Source organism: Ambystoma mexicanum, chromosome 14, assembly GCF_040938575.1.
Source record: "Ambystoma mexicanum isolate Mex_15411 chromosome 14, UKY_AmexF1_1, whole genome shotgun sequence".
Classification (NCBI taxonomy): Eukaryota; Metazoa; Chordata; class Amphibia; order Caudata; family Ambystomatidae; genus Ambystoma; species Ambystoma mexicanum.
The window spans coordinates 38,351,972-38,375,495 of NC_090940.1; the positions used below are offsets into that span (position 1 = coordinate 38,351,972).

The 23,524-nt window shown below is 51.9% G+C and overlaps 1 protein-coding gene across 5 annotated transcripts in view; it reads left to right on the top strand.

Annotated features, from left to right (window-relative positions):
* Positions 1-1,974: 1,974 nt before the first annotated feature.
* The window catches only part of HEATR5A (HEAT repeat containing 5A), a 704,366-nt gene continuing 682,816 nt past the window's right edge, over positions 1,975-23,524 (top strand). For 3 of the 5 annotated variants that reach the window (XM_069638471.1, XM_069638476.1, XM_069638475.1), the window contains exon 1: positions 1,975-2,106. The gene's annotated coding sequence lies outside the window, so the exon portion shown is untranslated. Of the gene's footprint in view, positions 2,134-12,289; positions 12,476-23,524 lie in introns of those variants that run through there. The other 2 variants (XM_069638472.1, XM_069638473.1) reach the window with 2 other exon arrangements.

Sequence of the window (23,524 nt, forward strand, 5' to 3'; positions counted from 1 at the left end):
AGTTTGTAGCATCCTGTTTGTGGTGCCAGGCACCCTCTCTGGGCACGTGAGCCGTCCATCGAAAGGATGCCTCGAGGGGCAAGGCCATGGGAAGTGGTTCATGCATACTTTGGGTCCACAACCAGAGGTACCCACTTCCTGGTGGTGGTGGACGAATGGTCACGATACCCCGAGGTAGAATTTGTAGAGTCGGTGTCGTTCGATAAGGTGGTGGTAGCACTGGATAAAATCTTTGCCACCCATGGACTGCCCACGGTCTTATAATCCGACAACAGGGCGCCATTCCTGGGAGACAGCTTTGCTGACCTCATGAGGGGCTATGGCATCCATCATAGAAAGATCACCCCGCTCTGGCCTTGGGCAAATGGGTAGGCAGAGCGCATGATGCGCACACTGAATAAAGTGTTCAGGATCGCTCAAGGAAAGGGCGAGTGCCTGCACAGGGCTCTGTACGTGTTCCTAAGGGGATATCGGACCACGCCTCACTCATCGACGGGCGTGGTGCCAGCGGAAGCACTGTTTCAGCGATGCCCGAGGGACATAATACCAGAGGTGGGTGAGCGAGAGCCAGCCGTCATTAACAATGACCAGGTGGAGGAAGAAAGAAGGGCAAGGACCGAAATGCAAAACAACAGAAGAGGTCTAAGGCCACCAAGAATTGCCCTGGGGGACGAAGTGTTAGTGAGGAATCGTCACCTGCAGGGCAAGCTGTCTCTCACTTATGAACTGGCTCCGTTGGACGTGGTGGCGGTCAAGGGCTCTATGGTGACCGCGTCCGACGGAACAGCATCAATGACCAGGAACGCCAGCTTCTTTAAGAGGCTGGGTGAGCCCCGGCCAGAGACAATGGAGGACATGGACCCAGAGGAGGCACCGGACGAAGGAGGGAGTCGTCCCTCCCAAGTGGATTCTCCAGCCCGTGGTGAGCCAGGCGAAGGGACGCCAGCCAGAGAGGCCGGCAGGAGGTACCCCCTGAGAACAGGGCGTGGGAAACCTGCCCGTCTTACAGACTATGTGACAGACTGAGATGGCGGCTCTGTGCGGTAGAGACTTTGATGCTGTTATGTGGGTTGCTATCTGGGAATCCAGGGTGGGCACCAATAAACAGGGGAGAGTTGGGTTTGTTAATGTGTGCTGTTAATGTGTGTTAGATTAGATCCTTGCTTTTCAGTTTGTTGTTATGGAAAAGGAGGAGTGTGGCGTTGCCCCTTTAAGAGCGAGCACACGACGGAGTGATGTCCACTCTGTTGCGTGCTGATATAAATAAACGGGGCGTTCCCGGCGGCCGCAGAGCCACCGGGGAGCCCACACGACCAGCACCTAGTCTCCGTGTCTTTGTGTTCGGGGGAGTGGGGGGCTCACGGTGCGGCGGTGACTACACACCGCTGACACAAACCCTGGGGTATCCTGGCGTAAGTTTAGAAGTATGCTTGATCTTAGTTGTTGCATATACAGTGGTGGATACATGTTACTTGAGCACATACACTTCGTTACATAAAAATCTGGCTTAACAATGGTACAGAATAAAGGTTCAAGCAAATTTACAGTCCTAACTAGTTACATGGTAATCCAAATTTACCATCACAAAGTGGTCACGGTTACACACAGTATTTTTTTACATGTTAGGAAACAGGAATCTTTAATATTAACAGTGATTGTCTCAAAATATTATACCGTGTAGGGGTTATGTGAGTGGAAAGTGGTGAGATAATGGGTTCGTTCGACCGTTTAAAAATCAATCGAAGCCTGGCTATCCGGATACGTTATTTTAGAATTCGAGTCCATTATAAGGATAGCACATCCTCACTGGAAACTTTTCTAGTGCCTCCCCCCCTTTCAACCACCGCTGACTGTAATGAATTTGATGACATCATCGCAAGCACCGCCCATTTTGGCAGGAGCGAGGCATGAAACGCGGAAGAGGCAGCGCAGCGAGAGTGACGTCATTGGATGCCGCTGGCCCTTCGCAGCGTGTCTTTTGGAAACTGGGCACGTCTCGCTTTCTCACACCCTCTTTCCATTTCCGCTTCCGGGGGCCCCTCCCCTGCATTGCCACAGGCCACGCCCCCTCGCTGCAAGAAGTTCATCAGCTGTGGGAGACAGGAGGTGAGCACCTCGGGGAAGGTGACAGGTGTAAGTAAGTCAGAGTCAGGGCAGGCGAGCAAGGGTTAATTTGGGCAGGTGAAGGAGAGGCAGGGGTGACAACGGATGGGGGTCAAATATGAAATATGATGAAGGGAGTGACGGGGCAGGTAATTGAGGGAGTAATTGGGCAAGTGAGGGGGCAATAATTGAAGGAGTAATTGGGCAAGTGAGGGGGCAGATAATTGAAGGAGTAATTGGGCAAGTGATGGGGGCAGATAATTGAAGGAGTAATTGGGCAAGTGATGGGGGCAGGTAATTGAAGGAGTAATTGGGCAAGTGATGGGGGCAGGTAATTGAGGGAGTAATTGGGCAAGTGAGGGGGGCAATAATTGAAGGAGTAATTGGGCAAGTGAGGGGGCAGATAATTGAAGGAGTAATTGGGCAAGTGATGGGGCAGGTAATTGAAGGAGTAATTGGGCAAGTGATGGGGCAGGTAATTGAAGGAGTAATTGGGCAAGTGAGGGGGCAGATAATTGAGGGAGTAATTGGGCAGGTAACTGAGGGAGTCATTGGGCAGGTGATGGGGCAGGTGATTGAAGGAGTAATTGGGCAAGTGACGGGGCAGGTAATTGAGGGCGTAATTGGGCAGGTTTTTGAAGGAGTAATTGGGCAAGTGATGGGGGCAGGTAATTGAGGGAGTAATTGGGCAAGTGAGGGGGGCAGGTCGCGCGTTTGGGGTCATCTTGGGAGACTGCATGGTCACGCCTTTGCCTTCTTTCTCATAGCAGCAGGCAAAGGACTGGGGAGAATTGCTAGTACAGACCCAGTAGCTTAACCGAGAAGTTGGCATAGTCAGGTTGGAAACTCTATGAAATACAGGCTCCGAAGCACTTCTATCCCCCTGCCTGAGTCCCTCTGGGTGACATCTTTCATAGCCTTCTGTTTTTTGTAATTGTGTTCTTTTATATGCGTTTACTGTATCACTTTATAAAACATCACTCCAAGCTTCTGAGCTACGTTTGAAATCGTTAACAACCGATATGTACATACATGTGTCAATTGAGGGAGGGAATGATGGGGAAAGTGATAGCAACACTTTAGGTCAAGAAATTGATGGTTTATTGGTGTGGCTGGTGATTGGGCAGGTAATGGCTGGATTGTCCAGGTGGATGACGTGAGTTAAGGTTGCTGAGGGTCAAGTGCGCAACCGTTGTACTTTTATCCCACACTGCTCAAGTTACCTACCGAATATGTGTCCGTTTCCAAGAGAAAGTTAGTGAGATAACAAAGTTGCCTTTTAAAGATTAGTTTACATCAATGATGATTACTAGCCTAGGATGCAAAAAGGTGCTTTTGTGTCGATTTTCAAATGTTCTTTACTTCATGCATAAAACTGGTTTGTCACAGATGATCTCTATAACCAGATGACAGTATTAGACGCTTTTTTGGGGTGTGTCTTAAAGTGCAGAAAATACAGTTATGTTAAAACACAAGGTTTTTCAGGCTTGTTTTATTTATGTTTGGACATGTAGTATCCATTCATGATGTGGGTAATACAACTACAGTGATATTCTTGTGGCTTAACATGTTTCTGTATTGATTTACATATTGTCAGGTAGGTTTTTTTATTATACGATTTCAGTTTTTTGCGAGTAAACTTTCTAAGACAATATTATTGTGGTTCTTTAAAGACCATACTTAATATTTGTTCCAAGTATAGCCTGGAAGTTATGTGGTGAGGTGACTAAATCGCACAGTGGGTTCAGATTCCAGCTTCATATCACTGTGACTTAACTGCAAAAATTGGAGCCCTTAGAAATGACAACGTCAACACTGCTCTAGAAAGACTTCCTTACATGCAGTGTGGCCGATTTAATGATTTTTAGTGACTACATGGTGTCCTCTTATGCTCCTCGGTTAGTGGCCCATGAGGCTTGGTCTTGAATTTTATTACTGTTGTACTGCCCCTTGCTTAGCCCTATACCACTTTATTTGACAGGCCGGTAGTTTGGCCCACAAGCCAGTCAGCATACCAGAGATTCTAGTATCACAGACTGACTGCAACAGAAACAACATGAATTTCTTTCCCTGTTGCTGCTGGTCACAGAAGTTGCTTGGCGTCCCGAGTTCTTCCCATAAGGAGAAAGAGTGAGACTCTTTGCTATATCCTGTTCTACTGAGTCTTGCTATATCCTGCTCTGCGGAGTCTTGGGTAATACGCCTTCTGTCAATTTTGCGATTTCTTGGAGCTTCGTGATCTGGAAGAGGTAGGTTAGAGGGCTATGGTGGGAGCAGGGCATGGTTGCTTTGTTTCAATATTGATTTGTTCAAGTGCGACTAGATCGGGCTCTCTGCAGTGTGTGCTGTTGAGATATTTTGTGGAGTGTGTGGAGTAGCGCTTAATGTGCACTCGAGGTGGCTCTCAAAAGGTCATTTGTAGGGGCTTCGGTAAGTGCTAGACATCCTGTACAGCAGAAAACGCTTTGGGGGGAGTTCAAGAAAGTAACAAAAGCAGTCGAGGGAGCGTGCTGCACTCTGATCCTGCAGGGCATACGGCAAGTTGAATTCCTGTATCAAGTGGCCTCTGCTGGGAGTTGGAGTAATCAGCCATGGTCATGTGTACAGCCATCTCGGGTGTCGTGAGCTGCACATCAGGAAGTTGCATACAGAGACCCCTCAGAAATCAACTGCTCTTAGAAGACTAGACAACGTTTGCCGATCCTGTGGAAGCATAGGGCTACAAGATCTTTAAGGCGGCAGACCCAAAATCCATAGCACCTTCAAATGGCTCAAAAAAAGTACACCCAGCAACAGATTATGCAGATGGTGGGGGGGGGTTCAAAACAGAATTCCGGAAGATGGCTTTCCCCTTCAGAGTCAAGTCTTGATGCCAGAAGAGTAGTGGCCAACTTTACTTTGTCTCAGAAGCATGGCGCAACATAGATACCGATATCTGGGTGAAAAGAATGAGATAGAATTTTCGTTCACTCAGTGACGATTTACCCCCTACTTCCCAGAGGCAAGATCAAGAGAGAACCAAGGATTCAGAGCATCGAAGGACCTTCTGGCCAAAATTGCAGTTGATAAGGTAAATTGAGGCTTTTACTTCCAAAATATTCCTGGTTCCCAAACCATCAGGAAATTGAATCTTCATGTGGTTATACTTCAAAATGCAGAACCTTCAGAGGATAATTCCTCTGATCAGGAGAAGGCACTTCTCCGCATTAAGACTTGCACAAAGCATACTCCATGTGCCATTTGGTCGGGGCACATTATACGTTCTTAAGATTTGCGGTGGGGGGTAAAACACTTTCAGTTCACAGCCCTCCCCTTTTGTCTCAAAATAGCACCACAGGCGTTAACAAACGTTGGGGGGCCTAGTGTTAACCTTTATGTATGCAAAGGTGAATCCGGTTTCCCTTACCTGGATAACTAGTTACTGGGGTCCTGGGCCCGACAGTGAAGCAAACAACCAGTCATGGTGAGAGAACAAGCAACGGATAGTCTTGAGGCTGGCATTAGGCTCTGGCCAGGCTTTTCTTGCAGGGTCCCATGGCATCCTGTGTCTTCGTGGTGCTATGAGCGAGCTGCCATATGAACCTTTGCTCTCTCATGTTCACAAGCATTCAGTGTTGGAATCCCAAGAGTTGGAGGCCCTGAGCCTGGTTTCTCAGAACTTTGAAAAATCAAATTGCAGTGTTGCCTTGATATGAATAATTGAACAGGGTTTCCGTTTCGGCTCCCAGGTCATGGTTTTTTCAGAGGCCAGCAGTCTAGGCTAGGGTGTGACAATGGAGAGCAGTCAACATCGGAAAAATATTGGAAGCTTGGGAGTCTTGTCAGCTCCTCCAACTGGAAGGAACTAGCAGCAGCAGCTTTGAGGGCGCTACCAGCCTTTCTCCTTCGCCTTCAGGGGAGCAGGGTGGTTCTGCGTACAGACAATGCCATTCATCAACAGAAAGGTGGCACCCAAGCCAGGTCCATGGAGTGCCAGGCAAATGATCTGTGGAAATGGGCAGAGCTGAACCTCCTGTCCTTCGGATCAGTGAACATCAAGGTATGGAACAGCACTACTGCAGACCTATTAAGCAGAGTCTTCTTTTGCCGCTTGGGAATGGAGGTAGAAGGTATTTGTGCAGATGTGCCTTGCATTAGGAACTCTGATCATATATCTGTTAGCCTTCCCTCAGAGTGCGCACGCCCTTCCCTGACCCTGCTCCAGGTTTCCATGCCAGGGGCCTTAGCATGGGGTTGGTGCTATGGCAATCCAATGGGCAGAAGGTCTACCATATGCTTTCCTCCTTTCCCCCTATTCTCCAAGCCGTTGGTCAGGATCTGGGGTTCTACAGATGAGAGTCCACCTGGTTGTACGCTGGCCCCAAAAGTCCTGGATTCTTCTCCTACTGAAACTAGTAGTGCCCCAATAATCCATATTCCTTCTCCCTTTGTCCCCTCAGGATAACTTCGTGTTTAGAGAACACTAGAATTCTACTCTGGGCAGGGACTGAAACCTTGGAGGTAGGGCCTGCAGAGACTGGCCATAGGGGTCTAAAAAGGCAGAACCTGGTAGATGTTTGGGGTATGTTGTGAGAGAAGAGGCACAGGCATGGCAGTGTCCAATGTCTCTGATCTTGCAGGTTTTGAAGGTAGGGTTTGATTTGTGCCTTGAGTGTCTTAATTTTGATCTCAACGGCAGCCATTTGAACCTTCAGGGTATCCTGGGGTGTGGACTTGGGATGTCAGCCTTTCGCCACTTGTCTATGGGGTTTTCAGGGTTGGCTCTGTGGTACCTCCCTGTGTTCTGCAAGCTCTTCAGGTTGCGCAATTTGAACCAGTAGAGGCTATTGATATCTAGTTCCTTACATTAAAAACATTTTCTTTCAGGTGGGAATCGCGACAAACATCAGCTTGAAGTTTGGGGGAAATCGGGATCTTCATTTGCAAAGCTCCCTTCTGATTGTACAATCAAAACCTTATTTTTGAGATGTAACCTTGCATTTCCCCCAAAGTCGGATAAAAGTTTTGGCAATAGTAGGATATTTTTGTGGCGACTGAGGAACCACTTTCAGGAAATCTGATGCCTTGTTTATCACCTTTTGGTGGTATGTTTCCAGACAAGAAGACTTCAGTCCTGCTGTCACTAGGTGGATTTGAGAAACTATTGCAGAAGTATAAGGGTTCTCTGGTCAATCTTGCCTCATTTGTGTACAGAAAATAGACGAGGAGGATGTCTGCAGCTTGGACGGAGCCGCAGGGGTTTTCCATCCAGGAAGTTTGTAGGGCAGCAACATTGGGGCTGGGTAAAGATGTGTCAGGGCTAATTTCAAAATGATGTTTGGAGGACCCCTTGAGCTGGGAGGGGGAGGGTACGTGCAGACTATCACTGGAGGGTTTTATTTGTCCCTGCACAAGACAGAGAAAGGCAGCCAGGGGGGAGCTGAAGCACAAAATGTCCACTGAAAAGCTATTAAGCCCTCTGTCAGCATGGTGCTAATGTTGTTGAAAACTTAGTACAAAGGCGACAAGGTGATAAGAACACTGTTGTATATTGAAAGGCCTGAGGCAGGTGATTACTTGAAAGCAACAGCAAACGCAACGTGGGACTACTGTCTGGCTGTCTGCCCCGTTTGCCTTTCCTGGCATACCCACCCTGCGTGGGCTAATTGGTCTCTATCCAACTCAAGGTGGCTCACATACTGGACTGGACATCACTTTCTGAGCCCTCTGTTCTCCTCTCTGAGGCCTTCCCTAGAGAGAAAATCTACCCACCTATTGGCAGCATTGACTTTAGTTCTAATTCTCTCACCTGCTGCATCTGCTTCGCTTGGAAGAAGGGCGGGCTGACTGTCTGGCCTGAGTATGAAAAGACGCCGTTCTGCTTCTTTCTTACGTCATCTGTCTACTGCAAGGCCACCTGGTGATCGTGCCTGTGCAGTTCTCGGCTCCCACCACACTTTTTTCTCTCTCTCTCTCTCTCTCCTCCAATTGCTATCACCTATCTCTAAGCCTGGAAGGGAAAAGTTCAAAAAGAATCTCCTGGTTTACAGCCCATCGCTGACACCTATATCAATGCTTCTTCCTGGCAGACTGTCACAGACATCCTCTTTGTCGCTCCCTCCCCTGACCTATTGACGCCACATGTGGACTCTCTCCTTTCTCTTCTTCTCCCATTCATGGAGACACCGTATGGGAAGTACTCTTGGCTGGTTTTTCATCCTCTAGATGCATCATTAATGTCTATCACAATTGGACTGTCATGGCCCATGGCTCTAAGCCCAACCTTCTTGACGGGCGTCTTCCTTCTTTCATCAACTGCCTCCCTTCTCCCGCCACCCCTCTGGTGGACACTCCCCTTCTCCATCTCCAATTGGTGTACCACGTCCCTGTACCCCCCCCCCCAGAAGTTCTTGACTTTGACCTCGGTTTTCTCGCCCTCACTGAGACGAGGTTCACTGCCAGCTCTGTCATTTGCTTTTGACACACTTCCTTCCTGAGGGCTACAAGAACCTCTCCAAGTCCAGGCCTAACCGGTCTGGAGGCGAAGTGGCCTGCATCTCCCTGGCTGGATCCCTGCCACCATCATTCCTACTCAGTATTACTCCTCCTTTGAATTCCTTTTAATGCAGGCTCAGTGTCTCTCCGTCCCTTTTGCTGACACTTGCCATCATCTACAGGACCCCTGGTCCGGTCGCCATCTTCCTCTCCGAGTGATCTGCCCTCGCCTCCTCCTTTCTTTCCTCTACCTCCAAGCTTCCCCGCCTTGGCGACTTTAGTATTCACTTGGCCTCTTCCGAGGTGGCCAGTAGTCCTTCGCAGCCTCTGCAACGTTATCCCGCAGGACCGACACGTTCTGCTGGACATAGCTTGGATGCTCTCATGTCCTCTGACATTCTTTTCTCCAACCTCCGCACTACTCCTCTCTCCTGGTATGACCACTTCCACCTGTCTTCTCATCTGGATCACTTGGGGCCCCCCTACTATGCCTCTGCCGACATTGCCAGTCTCCTTCTCCATCATACGCCCGATGAAGCAAGTGTCAGTTGCTGCCTTTGCTACCACCGTCATTCTGCCTCCCTCTTCTGTCACTGACGCCCACGCTGCCTCCATCCTTGCTAATCTTCACCTTTCTATCACCAACACCCTGGATATACTTGCCCCTGTTGTGAGGATTCGAATGAAGCCTGCCTCCAAGCTTAACACTTGGTATGACTTTCACCTAGCCTCTCTGAAACACAAGTGCAGAGTGGTGGCCTTCAGTCTCATCCTCTGACACACTGTCCTGTTTCATGCTCAAAAGGCATTACAGATTCTCTCAGAAGAGTGCTCACATCCAAGCCTGCATCTCCGGACCCACTAACAACTCTTGTGAACTGTTCAAAATCTGCAAGGAACTTGCCAATCCTTATGCAATCTCCACTTCTCCCCTTCCATCACTGACCCTCTTTACCTCTCTTGCCTCCCACTTCCTCTCCAAAACCCAGGACATTCTCTCATTGCTCTCATCTACCCCACTCCCTCCCAATCTATCTGGCCTCCCCTCTTCCTCCCACACCTCTCTCCCATAGCACCCGGGGAGGTCTCTAGACTAGTCCTCTCTATGAAAGTCTCCTCCAAAAGGGGCTCCCCTGTTCCTCCAGAACTATCAAGGACAACATTGTCTCCCTTGCACCTTCCTTGGCAGATTTCTGCAACCACTCCCTTGTGCATCCCTCGTCTTCTGACCCTTCCTGTCCTGCTAACTATCGGCCCTTCCTTGGCAAACTCCTCAAAGCTTGCCATCTCCCAACTGACTCAACATTCCGACTCTGTTGGATGTCTTCATGACCATCAGTCTGGCTTCATAGCTGTCAGAGGCACAGAAACTGCTCTACTGAACCCCCTGTGACGTCCTTGATCTTTCCTCCGCCTTTGATACAGTCAATCATGCCACCCTGATACATCGGCTCTGTGACACCCTTGGCATCGCTGGTTTGGCTTTGAACTGGTTGACCTCCTTCCTCTCCAACAGACCCTCCTAGTTTCAACTTGGCCCTTTTCTCTCTCCTATCACACTCTCCACCTGCAGTGTCCCTAAAGGTTTGATCCTCTCACTGTGGCTTTCAATATCTACCTTGCCCCCTTGGCTCAGTTGATCTCCTTTCTCTCCTCACTTCCAGTGTTATGTAGACGACACACAGCTCTCTTTCAAGCTACCCTCTCCTTCCACTTCTTCCTCCTCTCTCATCCCCGACTGTCTGACTGCCATTCAATCATGGTGCACTACCCATGATCTCTGCCTTAATGCCAGTAGGACCTCGATCCTTCCACTGGGGCCTCAGCTCCCACATCGCTCCCTCGTTCTGGATGCCCTCTATGGGCCCCTTCCCTCACCCCCTTGTGAGGCAAAACACCTAGTGTCCTCTTTGATTCCTCTCTTGCCTTCTCTCCTCAAATTGCGGACCTTGCCAAGAAGGCCCACTATCAACTGCACCTCCTCAGAGGCATTCTTCCTTAAACTCAATGTCTCAAGAGCTCTGGTCCTTTCTAGACTTGACTACTTTAACAGCCTCTTTCTTAATCTCCCTGCATCCTCCCTTCGGCCCCTTCAACCAGTTCAGAATAGGACTGCCAAGACTTGTTCTAGGCCTCATGTCTAGGGACTGCATCTCTCCAGCCCTAATTTCTCTCCACTGGCTCCCGGTTGCTGCTAGGATCAAGTTCAAGACTCTCTGCATCGCCCACAATGGTTTCTGGGGCCTGGGGCCTTGCTACATCCTTCTGTCTCCCTAAATACCTCCCTGTCAGTGTCCTTTGGTCTGCTAGCTCTAACTTTTTCTAAGCATAGAGTGTGAGTTGATGTCTCTCCTCCGCAGGAGCCTCTCTCTGGAATGGTTTTCTGCCCCTTTCAGGCTTGAGCCGGATCTCTTAAGTTCTGGAAACTCCAAGACCTTACTTTTCTCCTCCTCCTGCTCTCTCCCTCTCCCCTTCTAACTCATTCCTCCTCCTCTGCGACTGACTTCCTGGTGCCCTCTGAGTATTACAGGTTCCCAAGTCCCCTTTCTGCACAGTCCTCCCTCACCCCTCCCCTTTATTCCCTGGGCTTACCTGCTCTCCATGGCACTTCCCCCTTTACCTCTCCCTCCCATTTTAGCACTTAACTTGCTCAGACCTGCACTTCCCCACTCCCCCTTCCCCTGCACTTCTTGTTCTGCACTTGCACGACCCGAATGTCACAAGGCCTAGTGGGACCGTTATTGTATCGCCAAGCCCCTCCCCCACCCCCGCTTTGTCTTGTGGCACCTTGAAACACCACTTGTTGTATAGGCACCTTATAAATGATCAATAAATATAATTTCCAATAAATAAACCTGTAGCCAATAACGTACAGAGTTCGCGTGGTATTTTGCTATGTGATAAGACTTCCAAATGGGGTTAGCCAGGGGAGTTGCTAGGTCTGGAAAAGACCCGGGGCTAAGCTGATGTTGGAACTGTTGGGACTGGGGCCTAGCTAGTCTTTTGGCTGTAGCTCCTGATATTCTATCCGGGGCTACAACCAAAAGATCAGGGGCTGTAGCCCCCTTAGCCCCCCCTAGCAACGCCCCTGGGGTTAGTAGTTCGGAAGCCCCTTTTGAGGCTCGAGGCCTATTTCAACTGAAAAGGTTGAAGGGCCCTGGCGCTGCACCTGAGCGACATGGTCGCACCGGGCACTAAAGCTTAATGTGCATAGAGCGGGTGCAAGTGCAGTTTGCACAAGTGTATTAATGGCAGGCCCTCAACGAGGGGATTGCCATTTCATTTAAGGTGGAATAAACATGTAATGGCGTTTGTGCACAGCATACTTTCTGGTCTGTCGTTTTCTCTTGGGCTGATTCCTCCCCACTGGTTTGGGTATGCCTCTTAAGTAAGTATTAGGACGAGGAAGAGTGATGTCGAGGTAATGCTCGGATTACTTGCTGCTAATCTTCATTGCTCCTACTCTTCCTCGTAGCAGTGTTTACAGCCTGAACGCAAGGAGCGAATCTTCCCCCTTCTAAAGTCCGGCGTTTGGGACACCAGGGCTATGGCCCCTTTTGTAAAAGTGGTGGGGGGCGCAACGCAATGGGGTTAAACGCGTTCCTGTCTGGGAGGCCAGTGCCTCTTAAGTACCATGGCAAGGGAGAGTTGCCGTAGAAGTAATGAAGATTAATGGTAAATAAACGAAGCATTATCATGTGATTTTAGGCAAAGTGTTGCTACTTTGGGTGAAGCTATGCCATGGCAGGAAGTCCGAATCCACAGGCTTTAGTCGCTTTCCACGGACCTGTCTTCTGACTGCTTGATGCCACCTCAAAGACATATGGCATGCCCCGTGATCTAATGACTGGCCAAGCCAACCACGCACCACACCACAAATGCCTCGCCATGCCGACAGGTACCTTTTATAATGTGTGTTTTTGTCTTTTAATATCGTGTTTTTGGGCCATGCCACTGGCTCATTGTGATTGACATTTTCTGCTAATTTGTCTCCATTACCATTGGGAAGATAGAAAAGTGGAGGGGAGGAGAGGGGCGGGGGTCTATGCAACTAGCTTTGACTCTAGCGACTTGAGACGATGGCCATGGAATGGCAGCGGTGTGCAGCAGTATACACCTCAATAACCTAACATGACTCGCCTACCCAGTCTCTGAAGCTTGCCTCCCCACCATTTGAAACATTGGCCCTCCCTGCCCCCTCCCCCTCCATCACCTCGAAGTTTGGGTGTAGTCGCACCCCTGCTGTGAGGGCATTTTGGGCAAGCGGCCTGCGAGGATAATGATGAAATGAATAATTTATTTTTGAACTTGTATGTTTTTTGTTGAAACCTGTTAGGAAATATAAATTGATTCATTTAGCAGTAGGGGGGGCAAAGTGACAGGATAAGGGCATATTGTGGTGGAAATGGATGTAGGTGAGCCATTGGGGGGGAGTGGGCTAATGGTACCATGTGGTGGTGGAGGGTTGTGATCGTACATGACGGGAGGATGAACATGGCGGAAGAACCACATGGGTGCAGCAGGGGTGGTGAGGACCGAGGCGCTACTGTGAGGAATGGAATGCGCTCTGCCAGCAGGGGAGGTGCATTGCTACCCAGGTAGGGACGCGTGAAGGTGGGATTTCCTTGGGCAAGCGATGCCTCTTGCTAGGTATTGTGGTGAGATTTGTGGGCTTGGACTGCTGCTGGGAAATGATTGGATTGGGGCCAGTTATCTGCCGGACCTTTGTTCTAAGGGCCACCGTCAGACCAATTCACTTTGTTGGATCGTGCCCTCCTTTGGTCCCATTCTTGTTAACATCTGCCCACGCCCCATTTTCTATTCTCGGGGTTCTGCCGCCGAGCCATGCATTTTTTTTCACCTAGTGCCTACTCGGGGTGTCAGATATATGAACTGCTGGCGAGAAAGATTTCTCTCCGTCTATTGCTAGCGCATTATGGATTTTGGAAAGATCCCAAGATGGAAGCTTGGCAAGCTCTCTGTTTCCGTCTGGGAATCCACATGAGTGGAGTATAAATACTGTCCTTCTATATCTATACGCTGCAGAAGCATTTTGCCAATAAGAGCGTCCCCCAAGCTCTGCAGACACTTGAATGGAGAACGGTGAAAGCTTGATGCGCATTTGGAGACCCATACTAGACCGCCGGCGCAACAAGTACATCTGGTCCCAGAAGTTTCAGGTGGCCTGGCATCCCCGTCGGAGGAGAGAATAGTGGCCATCCTGGGCAAGGTACAACGGCTGTTTACCCTGAAGATCGCAAGGGTGAGGTCCATAAAGTCCCTCTGCATGATTTTGTTGCGTATATATCTTGTGCGCCTGTGCAGGCTGCGGATGCGACCATGCAGGAGTTCCTCGACGGCCATTGGATCCAGGTATCGGGAAGCTTAGAGTACTGGCCTCCTCTCACATTTGTAATAACCAGAGTCAACACCAGAATCCCTAAACTCTTGGTAACTGCAGAATGTCCCTTCACGGAGAAGGTGTTCCCCCCCCCCCCCCACCCCTCTTCCTCTGCTCCTCAGTGATTCTATACACGTTCTCTGCCTCTCCGGCACTTCCCACCTGTGTTGCTTTGCATTTATTTATTTGTATTTGTAAATCGCCCACTGCCCTTGGGCATTGCAGCGCTGTTACGAAGGCTTACTTGGATGAGTGTGCAGAGCATATAGACCGGATGAATGCCTAGAGCAGATGGAATGGGTGACGTGTGTGGAATGAACGGGTGACGTATGTGGAATGAACGGGGATAATATGCGAAAGGTATGGAGAAGTATGTTGATGGTACGGGTGAAATACGTGGATGGAGTGCATAAAACTTTGAAATACACAGAGCGGATTGGAGTGCATAGAATTGCACGGCTTGCATGGAATGGTTTGGAGTGCATGGAACGTTGGAAAGAGCATGTAACCCATCATCTCACATCACCACGCTTCCTCTCTTCCTTACACCATCACTCAACTAGAACACAGAGATACTATGACACCATTCGGCATAACTGTTCTCATACCAACATCTGCCGCATACTCCCCATCACTCTAATTAAACACTGCTGGTTACACACCCCCCAGCCAGGCGTTCTTCTCCGGCCTAACGCAGCCACACTCGGTCTGGATAAATCCGGCCAGAGCGAACACATACTCCTGATAGCTCAACCACCACACCTACCGCTAAGAAGCAGCTATTACACTAATACCGCACCAGCTGCACACACATCCGGTGCTCACACGCACCTCGAATCTCTCTACTCTCTCTACTGACTTGGACTTCGGTTCCCAAGGGTGTTCAACCTACCAGCGCCTTCAGACCATACCAATGGTACATAAGGCGCTATATCAATGCAAAGTAACATAACATTTAATAGTTAAGGGGCACACCAATGCCGTATCTCGCCACGATGCCATCAAATCGTGAAGCTGCCATTCGGGCACTTTACTGAGAGCCGCAGTTTTCTGATGGAAGCATCTTCTTTGCCTCGATATTGACCTGTCGTTGACTGGTGTTGGACACTTGCTAAAGTCCCTTTTGGTGTTTGTTGAGCTGGCAGTTTCTGGACACCCTTTCCTTTCCTTTCCTCTCCTCTGCACTTCATCCGGCAGTGCCTCTTGTGCCCTTGCTCCTATGTAGTTCTCTAGTCTCGCGACACCCTCCGGTTAGATGCAAGGGTTCTTCATGTGCATTGGTTTTCTGGTCCCTGGGTGTTTTTGGCCATCCTCTGAAATCTTGCCTTTTCTCATGTTGACTTAGTTTTGCAGTTTCTTGAGTCCTAATAGCCAAGTGGCTAGGACCGGTGCTCTAGATACAATTTGGAAGTGGGAGTATTTTACTCACCATTTTGTTAAAATTGGGAGTAAAATGATTTTTTAGTGATTAAAAATGTAAGTTCTTTTCTCAATGGGAGTATTTTAGAAGGTAGTAAAAATATATGGTTTAACCGGGAAACGGCAATGTTTTTGTGATAATTATTTCTCTGCACCTAGTTATTCATGCACCTTAAAAGATACATGTTTACTTCTTCATATCAATCAGTTATAAAAGTAGTTTCTTTCTTTTGTGCTATGTGCACTACTCGTCCAAACATATCCATGGAGCTGTGTGAGTGAAAACAAAGGCACATGGCCCTACGTGTCTGTTTCCTATTTTTTTTGTTGGGAGTATTTTTACTCCCTAACTTTATATTTTTGGAGTACTGGCCTTTTAGGGAGTAAAAGTAGCCGGTCTCTGTAGGGCTGGCTGGGACTTATGCTTGTTTATAATGATAGTTTCCCCATCGAGCTGCGTGCATTCGCCTAGTTGAGTCCAGCCGCCGATTGTAACGGCAGACCCGGTGCAAGTGCATGCGGCCTTGCGGAAGAGGAGAGCATTGGCGCCCCAGACCAATGCAGGAAGTACTCTGCCATGAGTAAGGAGCCGAGGCTCACAGTGGAGGCTCACAGGCGCAACGTTGCTTCTCTGGGGATGAGTTTCCTTCTGCAACGGCAGAGTTTGCAGGTGGGCGATGGGCCGCAGCTGGGAGGGCAGATGGCGGAAAGCCCGTGGTTCACAAATCGGCTGACTATCAGGCAGCCATCGAGACTTTTTTTCTATTTATTATATTAATTTTCAAAAGCATTCACCCGAGGAGCCGATTGGTGAGGACACGGCGGTTTGGTCAAGACCCGGTACCTTGTGTGATACTGTTTTCAGTTGGCCTTTACGCCCATCTCCTGAAAGGACCCGGAACTGATGTGGTTATTCCTAATTCTGTGCCGTGTATTCTGTCGGCTGCAGCCACCCTCGTGTTTCAGCAGAGGCCACCGGTGTGCTGGCCCTGTCCTTGGTCGTGCTGGTAAAGACCACAGACTTAATGATGGAAGCTGTGTTCAAAAGCCCAAGCTCCGTGCAAATCCCAGGAACTATTTTACAGTTACCCCCCTCATGCCCCAGGAGCTTAGACATGTATGGTATTGTATACATATTTGTAGAGCGTGAAAAAAGGCCGAGGGGCATCAAGGCGCTGGAGGGCGTGAGGGAGGGAGCAACTGCAGACTGGGAGGGCTATACAGTTGAGTTTTCTGATTCTTTCCAGAGAGAAGGTTTTCTGGAATATTAGGAAGCTCGGCCGGCAGGGTGTTACAGAGCGCAGGGCAAGTACTGTAAAGGATCTTCCTCCAGCTCTGGCCCGATGCTGGAATGGGGCTCTGAACCCCACATGAGTGTCTCCTCCTCTGTGCATCTCTCTGGATATCCCTCTGCATGGGCTGCACAGGTGTGGGGTAGGGGCAAGTTGCAGGACAGGATAGCGGCCCGTGCTAATGGGATGCTAGTGTGCCCAGGAAGAGGAGTTCAGTAGGTGACAACTCGAGCCATGTCTCTGAATTGTTGATGGCGGCTCGCCTGGATTACTGCGGCGTATCGCCTCCATTCTAGAAGCTCTTCACTCCTCTATCCTGCCCCTGTCCGTCCTATCTGGGAAGTCCTGGCCACTGGCAGGGGGCATAACCTTCAGCCTCCATGGTCTCCTGTGCCGGAGCAAAGCATTTTCTAGTTCAGTCTGTGTGGTGGACGCGTGGCCGGTTTGGGGAGACTTTGCTAAGAAGGCGCGGGCCCTGTCGATGCAAAACTCCTGTAATAGAGGAGCGGCCTTGCTAACCGAGGAGTGGGGCAAGCAGGAAGATTGCGAGGTCTCGGGCACCGCCCTACAGAGAAGGTGCAAAGCTGCTGTTATAGAGGAGCGGCCTTGCTAGCCGAGGAGTGGGGCAAGCAGGAAGATTGCGAGGTCTCGGGCACCGCCCTACAGAGAAGGTGCAAAGCTGCTGTAATAGAGGAGCGGCCTTGCTAACCGAGGAGTGGGGCAAGCAGGAAGATTGCGAGGTCTCGGGCACAGACCTACAGAGAAGGTGCAAAGCTGCTGTAATAGAGGAGCGGCCTTGCTAGCCGAGGAGTGGGGCAAGCGGGAAGATTGCGAGGTCTAGGGCACAGACCTACAGAGAAGGTGCAAAGCTGCTGTAATAGAGGAGCGGCCTTGCTAGCCGAGGAGTGGGGCAAGCGGGAAGATTGCGAGGTCTCGGGCACAGACCTACAGAGAAGGTGCAAAGCTGCTGTAATAGAGGAGCGGCCTTGCTAACCGAGGAGTGGGGCAAGCGGGAAGATTGCGAGGTCTCGGGCACAGACCTACAGAGAAGGTGCAAAGCTGCTGTAATAGAGGAGCGGCCTTGCTAGCCGAGGAGTGGGGCAAGCAGGAAGATTGCGAGGTCTCGGGCACCGCCCTACAGAGAAGGTGCAAAGCTGCTGTAATAGAGGAGCGGCCTTGCTAACCGAGGAGTGGGGCAAGCAGGAAGATTGCGAGGTCTCGGGCACAGACCTACAGAGAAGGTGCAAAGCTGCTGTTATAGAGGAGCGGCCTTGCTAGCCGAGGAGTGGGGCAAGCAGGAAGATTGCGAGGTCTCGGGCACCGCCCTACAGAGAAGGTGCAAAGCTGCTGTAATAGAGGAGCGGCCTTGCTAACCGAGGAGTGGGGCAAGCAGGAAGATTGCGAGGTCTCGGGCACCGCCCTACAGAGAAGGTGCAAAGCTGCTGTTATAGAGGAGCGGCCTTGCTAGCCGAGGAGTGGGGCAAGCAGGAAGATTGCGAGGTCTCGGGCACCGCCCTACAGAGAAGGTGCAAAGCTGCTGTAATAGAGGAGCGGCCTTGCTAACCGAGGAGTGGGGCAAGCAGGAAGATTGCGAGGTCTCGGGCACCGCCCTACAGAGAAGGTGCAAAGCTGCTGTTATAGAGGAGCGGCCTTGCTAGCCGAGGAGTGGGGCAAGCAGGAAGATTGCGAGGTCTCGGGCACCGCCCTACAGAGAAGGTGCAAAGCTGCTGTAATAGAGGAGCGGCCTTGCTAACCGAGGAGTGGGGCAAGCAGGAAGATTGCGAGGTCTCGGGCACAGACCTACAGAGAAGGTGCAAAGCTGCTGTAATAGAGGAGCGGCCTTGCTAGCCGAGGAGTGGGGCAAGCGGGAAGATTGCGAGGTCTAGGGCACAGACCTACAGAGAAGGTGCAAAGCTGCTGTAATAGAGGAGCGGCCTTGCTAGCCGAGGAGTGGGGCAAGCGGGAAGATTGCGAGGTCTCGGGCACAGACCTACAGAGAAGGTGCAAAGCTGCTGTAATAGAGGAGCGGCCTTGCTAACCGAGGAGTGGGGCAAGCGGGAAGATTGCGAGGTCTCGGGCACAGACCTACAGAGAAGGTGCAAAGCTGCTGTAATAGAGGAGCGGCCTTGCTAACCGAGGAGTGGGGCAAGCGGGAAGATTGCGAGGTCTCGGGCACAGACCTACAGAGAAGGTGCAAAGCTGCTGTAATAGAGGAGCGGCCTTGCTAACCGAGGAGTGGGGCAAGCAGGAAGATTGCGAGGTCTCGGGCACAGGCCTACAGAGAAGGTGCAAAGCTGCTGTAATAGAGGAGCGGCCTTGCTAACCGAGGAGTGGGGCAAGCAGGAAGATTGCGAGGTCTCGGGCACCGCCATACAGAGAAGGGGTGCAAAGCTGCTGTAATAGAGGAGTGGGGCAAGCAGGAAGATTGCGAGGTCTCGGGCACCGCCCTACAGAGAAGGGGTGCAAAGCTGCTGTAATAGAGGAGTGGGGCAAGCAGGAAGATTGCGAGGTCTCGGGCACCGCCCTACAGAGAAGGGGTGCAAAGCTGCTGTAATAGAGGAGCGGCCTTGCTAGCCGAGGAGTGGGACAAGCAGGAAGATTGCGAGGTCTCGGGCACAGACCTACAGAGAAGGTGCAAAGCTGCTGTAATAGAGGAGCGGCCTTGCTAGCCGAGGAGTGGGACAAGCAGGAAGATTGCGAGGTCTCGGGCACCGCCCTACAAGAGAAATGGTGCAAAGCTGCTGTAATAGAGGAGCGGCCTTGCTAGCCGAGGAGTGGGGCAAGCAGGAAGATTGCGAGGTCTCGGGCACAGACCTACAGAGAAGGTGCAAAGCTGCTGTAATAGAGGAGCGGCCTTGCTAGCCGAGGAGTGGGGCAAGCAGGAAGATTGCGAGGTCTCGGGCACAGACCTACAGAGAAGGTGCAAAGCTGCTGTAATAGAGGAGCGGCCTTGCTAGCCGAGGAGTGGGGCAAGCAGGAAGATTGCGAGGTCTCGGGCACCGCCCTACAGAGAAGGGGTGCAAAGCTGCTGTAATAGAGGAGCGGCCTTGCTAGCCGAGGAGTGGGGCAAGCAGGAAGATTGCGAGGTCTCGGGCACCGCCCTACAGAGAAGGTGCAAAGCTGCTGTAATAGAGGAGCGGCCTTGCTAGCCGAGGAGTGGGACAAGCAGGAAGATTGCGAGGTCTCGGGCACCGCCCTACAGAGAAGGTGCAAAGCTGCTGTAATAGAGGAGCGGCCTTGCTAACCGAGGAGTGGGGCAAGCAGGAAGATTGCGAGGTCTCGGGCACAGACCTACAGAGAAGGTGCAAAGCTGCTGTAATAGAGGAGCGGCCTTGCTAACTGAGGAGTGGGGCAAGCAGGAAGATTGCGAGGTCTCGGGCACAGACCTACAGAGAAGGTGCAAAGCTGCTGTAATAGAGGAGCGGCCTTGCTAACCGAGGAGTGGGGCAAGCAGGAAGATTGCGAGGTCTCGGGCACCGCCCTACAGAGAAGGTGCAAAGCTGCTGTAATAGAGGAGCGGCCTTGCTAACCGAGGAGTGGGGCAAGCAGGAAGATTGCGAGGTCTCGGGCACCGCCCTACAGAGAAGGTGCAAAGCTGCTGTAATAGAGGAGCGGCCTTGCTAACCGAGGAGTGGGGCAAGCAGGAAGATTGGGAGGTCTCGGGCACAGACCTACAGAGAAGGTGCAAAGCTGCTGTAATAGAGGAGCGGCCTTGCTAGCCGAGGAGTGGGGCAAGCAGGAAGATTGCGAGGTCTCGGGCACCGCCATACAGAGAAGGGGTGCAAAGCTGCTGTAATAGAGGAGTGGGGCAAGCAGGAAGATTGCGAGGTCTCGGGCACCGCCCTACAGAGAAGGGGTGCAAAGCTGCTGTAATAGAGGAGCGGCCTTGCTAACCGAGGAGTGGGGCAAGCAGGAGGATTGCGAGGTCTCGGGCACCGCCCTACAGAGAAGGTGCAAAGCTGCTGTAATAGAGGAGCGGCCTTGCTAACCGAGGAGTGGGGCAAGCAGGAAGATTGCGAGGTCTCGGGCACAGACCTACAGAGAAGGTGCAAAGCTGCTGTAATAGAGGAGCGGCCTTGCTAACCGAGGAGTGGGGCAAGCAGGAAGATTGCGAGGTCTCGGGCACCGCCCTACAGAGAAGGTGCAAAGCTGCTGTAATAGAGGAGCGGCCTTGCTAGCCGAGGAGTGGGGCAAGCAGGAGGATTGCGAGGTCTCGGGCACCGCCCTACAGAGAAGGTGCAAAGCTGCTGTAATAGAGGAGCGGCCTTGCTAACCGAGGAGTGGGGCAAGCAGGAAGATTGCGAGGTCTCGGGCACAGACCTACAGAGAAGGTGCAAAGCTGCTGTAATAGAGGAGCGGCCTTGCTAACCGAGGAGTGGGGCAAGCAGGAAGATTGCGAGGTCTCGGGCACAGACCTACAGAGAAGGTGCAAAGCTGCTGTAATAGAGGAGCGGCCTTGCTAACCGAGGAGTGGGGCAAGCAGGAAGATTGCGAGGTCTCGGGCACCGCCATACAGAGAAGGGGTGCAAAGCTGCTGTAATAGAGGAGTGGGGCAAGCAGGAAGATTGCGAGGTCTCGGGCACCGCCCTACAGAGAAGGGGTGCAAAGCTGCTGTAATAGAGGAGTGGGGCAAGCAGGAAGATTGCGAGGTCTCGGGCACCGCCCTACAGAGAAGGGGTGCAAAGCTGCTGTAATAGAGGAGCGGCCTTGCTAGCCGAGGAGTGGGACAAGCAGGAAGATTGCGCGGTCTCGGGCACCGTCATACAGAGAAGGTGCAAAGCTGCTGTAATAGAGGAGCGGCCTTGCTAGCCGAGGAGTGGGGCAAGCAGGAAGATTGCGAGGTCTCGGGCACCGCCCTACAAGAGAAATGGTGCAAAGCTGCTGTAATAGAGGAGCGGCCTTGCTAGCCGAGGAGTGGGGCTCCTGCGAGGTCTCAGACACCGCCCTACATAGAAGGGGTGCAAAGCTGCTGTAATAGAGGAGCGGCCTTGCTAGCCGAGGAGTGGGGCAAGCAGGAAGATTGCGAGGTCTCGGGCACAGACCTACAGAGAAGGTGCAAAGCTGCTGTAATAGAGGAGTGGGGCAAGCAGGAAGATTGCGAGGTCTCGGGCACCGCCCTACAGAGAAGGGGTGCAAAGCTGCTGTAATAGAGGAGCGGCCTTGCTAACCGAGGAGTGGGGCAAGCGGGAAGATTGCGAGGTCTCGGGCACCGCCCTACAGAGAAGGTGCAAAGCTGCTGTAATAGAGGAGAGGCCTTGCTAACCGAGGAGTGGGGCAAGCAGGAAGATTGCGAGGTCTCGGGCACCGCCATACAGAGAAGGGGTGCAAAGCTGCTGTAATAGAGGAGTGGGGCAAGCAGGAAGATTGCGAGGTCTCGGGCACCGCCCTACAGAGAAGGTGCAAAGCTGCTGTAATAGAGGAGCGGCCTTGCTAGCCGAGGAGTGGGGCAAGCAGGAAGATTGCGAGGTCTCGGGCACCGCCCTACAGAGAAGGGGTGCAAAGCTGCTGTAATAGAGGAGCGGCCTTGCTAGCCGAGGAGTGGGACAAGCAGGAAGATTGCGAGGTCTCGGGCACCGCCCTACAGAGAAGGTGCAAAGCTGCTGTAATAGAGGAGCGGCCTTGCTAGCCGAGGAGTGGGGCAAGCAGGAAGATTGCAAGGTCTCAGACACCACCCTACAGAGAAGGGGTGCAAAGCTGCTGTAATAGAGGAGCGGCCTTGCTAGCCGAGGAGTGGGGCAAGCAGGAAGATTGCGAGGTCTCGGGCACCGCCCTACAGAGAAGGTGCAAAGCTGCTGTAATAGAGGAGCGGCCTTGCTAGCCGAGGAGTGGGGCAAGCAGGAAGATTGCGAGGTCTCGGGCACCGCCCTACAGAGAAGGGGTGCAAAGCTGCTGTAATAGAGGAGCGGCCTTGCTAGCCGAGGAGTGGGACAAGCAGGAAGATTGCGAGGTCTCGGGCACAGACCTACAGAGAAGGTGCAAAGCTGCTGTAATAGAGGAGCGGCCTTGCTAGCCGAGGAGTGGGACAAGCAGGAAGATTGCGAGGTCTCGGGCACCGCCCTACAGAGAAGGTGCAAAGCTGCTGTAATAGAGGAGCGGCCTTGCTAGCCGAGGAGTCGGGCAAGCAGGAAGATTGCGAGGTCTCGGGCACCGCCCTACAGAGAAGGTGCAAAGCTGCTGTAATAGAGGAGCGGCCTTGCTAGCCGAGGAGTGGGGCAAGCAGGAAGATTGCGAGGTCTCAGACACCGCCCTACAGAGAAGGGGTGCAAAGCTGCTGTAATAGAGGAGCGGCCTTGCTAGCCGAGGAGTGGGGCAAGCAGGAAGATTGCGAGGTCTCGGGCACAGACCTACAGAGAAGGTGCAAAGCTGCTGTAATAGAGGAGCGGCCTTGCTAGCCGAGGAGTGGGGCAAGCAGGAAGATTGCGAGGTCTCGGGCACCGCCCTACAGAGAAGGGGTGCAAAGCTGCTGTAATAGAGGAGCGGCCTTGCTAGCCGAGGAGTGGGGCAAGCAGGTAGATTGCGAGGTCTCGGGCACCGCCATACAGAGAAGGGGTGCAAAGCTGCTGTAATAGAGGAGCGGCCTTGCTAGCCGAGGAGTGGGGCTCCTGCGAGGTCTCAGACACCGCCCTACAGAGAAGGTGCAAAACTGCTGTAATAGAGGAGCGGCCTTGCTAGCCGAGGAGTGGGGCAAGCAGGAAGATTGCGAGGTCAGAGAAGGGGGTGCACCGGCCATTGTTGGGCACATGCCTTTCCCCGGCTTTCACCCACACTGCTCTAGAGGTCTGTGTGGGGTACACGTAGTGCCACAGGAAGAAGTGCTGTCGCCCCTGCCTGACCC